The sequence below is a fragment of the Pteropus vampyrus genome, unplaced genomic scaffold, assembly GCF_000151845.1.
Source record: "Pteropus vampyrus isolate Shadow unplaced genomic scaffold, Pvam_2.0 Scaffold4, whole genome shotgun sequence".
NCBI classification, from domain to species: domain Eukaryota; kingdom Metazoa; phylum Chordata; class Mammalia; order Chiroptera; family Pteropodidae; genus Pteropus; species Pteropus vampyrus.
The window spans coordinates 8,888,150-8,890,527 of record NW_011888785.1 but is presented as its reverse complement, the minus strand read 5'-3'; positions in this window follow the sequence as shown (position 1 = coordinate 8,890,527).

Sequence of the window (2,378 nt, the reverse complement as noted above, 5' to 3'; positions counted from 1 at the left end):
ATATTTTTAAAACTTCCAGAGCAGAGTAAAATTAATTTAGAGTCAAAATCAACTTGAAGGCAACTAAAGAAATTATTTTTTAAGTATATGTTAACTGTTTAGGACTTTGCTAAATGTATAGTTAAAGAAATGGCAAAGGTGTTATTATTCTTGTTTTATATAAGAAATATATAAGAAAATCCAAATATTAAACAGAAATTATTTATACTTCAAAATTCTGCTCATCACTCATATCTCTACCATATACCAAAAAATGGATGAAGAGCATAAATGTAAAACCTAAAACTAGGTAACCCCCCTCACACCTTTTTCATGGTTTTACTTTCTGCAGATTCATTTACCTGTGGACAACCATGGTCTGAAAACATTAAATAGAAAATTCCAGAAACACACAATTCATAAGTTTTAAATTGTGAGCCATTCTTGGTAGCATGGTGAAATCTTTTACTATCTCATTCTGTTCCACCTAGGATGTGAATTACCAGCATATCCATGCTGTATACATTACCCACCCATTAGTCACTTAGTAGCCATTTTGGGTCATCATTTTTGTATTTAACCAAAGTATTACAATGCTTGTGTTCATATAACCATTATTTTATTTAATAATGACCCCGAAGCACAGGAGCAATGATGCTGGGAATTTGTATATGCCAAAGAGAAGCCATAAAGTGCTTCCTTTAAGTGAAAATATATGTGTATATGTATAAGAGAAAACATAGCACATGTAGAGTTCAGCCCTACTTGCAGTTTCAGGCATCGGTTGGGGATCTTGGATAAGGGGTGACTACTGTATAAAGCTTTATGAAGAATAAAAAAACATTTTGTGACTTTTTCAGGCAAAACTTTCTTTGAAAGGACATAAAAAACACTAATTATAAAAAAATAATTAATTGGACTTTATCAGAATTAAAATTTTCACTCTTCAAAAGATGCTACTATGAAATGAAAAAAAAAAACAACTAGATTGGAAGGAAACATTTTCAAAACATGGCAATGACTAGTACTGAGAATAAATATACATATAAAATTTTCCAAGTTCAAAAACAAAAACCAAAATGACCCAATAAAATATGGACAAAATTTTGAAAACTTTACCAAACAAGACAAATGAATTGCAAATAAATACGTGAAAAATACTCGACATTCTTAGTCATTAAATTCAATGAGATACTACTGCATGCCCATTAGAATAGGAGAAAAAGGGAGGAAAAAAAATGCCTTGACAATGCCAAGTGCTGACATGGAGTTGAAATAACTAGAACTCAAACATTCCTGGTGGAAATGTAACATTGTACAATCCCTCTGGAAAACAGTTTGGTAGTTCTCATAAAGTTAAACTGATTGGGAGAAGATATTCACTAATGATACATCTGATAAGAAGTTAATATCCAAAATATATAAAGAACTCATATAACTCAACAACAAAAAAAACCAAACAATCCAATTAAAAAATGGGCAGAAGACCTGAACAGATACTTCTTTAAAGAGAAAATACAGATGGCTAGTAGTGTATGAAAAGATGCTCAAGGTCACTAATCATCAGAGAAATGCAAATTAAAACCACAATGAAATATCACCTCCCACCTGTCAGAATGCATATCATTGATAAATGAAAGAACAAGTGTTGGCAAGGATGTGGAGAAGAGAGAATCCTCATACATTGTTGGTAGGATTGCAAATTGGTACAGCCACTATGGAAAGCAATCTGGAGTTTTCTCAAAAAATTAAAAATGGTTATACTTTTTGACTTAGCAATTACACTTCTGGGTATTTATCCAAAGAAAACCAAAACAATAATTCGTAAAGATCTATGCACCCCAATATTCATGGCAGCGCAATTACAATAGCCAAGATATGGAAGAACCTAAATGCCCATCAACAGATAATCGGATAAAGAAATTATGGTTAATCTATACAATGGAATATTACTCAGCCATTAAAAAAAATGAAATCCTACCATTTGTAATGACATGGATGGACCTAGAGGTTAATATGCTGAGTGAAATAAGTCAGACAGAGAAAGATAAATATCATATGATTTCACTTACAGGTGGAATCTAAAGAAAAGAGCAAACTAATCAAAAACAGACTCACAAATATAGTGGACAATTTGGTGACAGACAGAGAAGAGGGGATGGGGGGCTGAGAGAATGGGGTGAAGGGTTAAAGAAGTACAAATTAGTAATTGATAGATGGTTGTAGGGATGGGGAGCACAGCATAGTGAATGCAGTTAGCATTAATATATTGGCTAGGTGGAAAACCAGAGGAGAGAAGGAGCAATTAGGGGGATCACTTTATAAACTACACTACATAAATGTCTAACCAATGTACTGTATACTTGAAAGTAATTTTAATTAATTAATTAATTAATTAA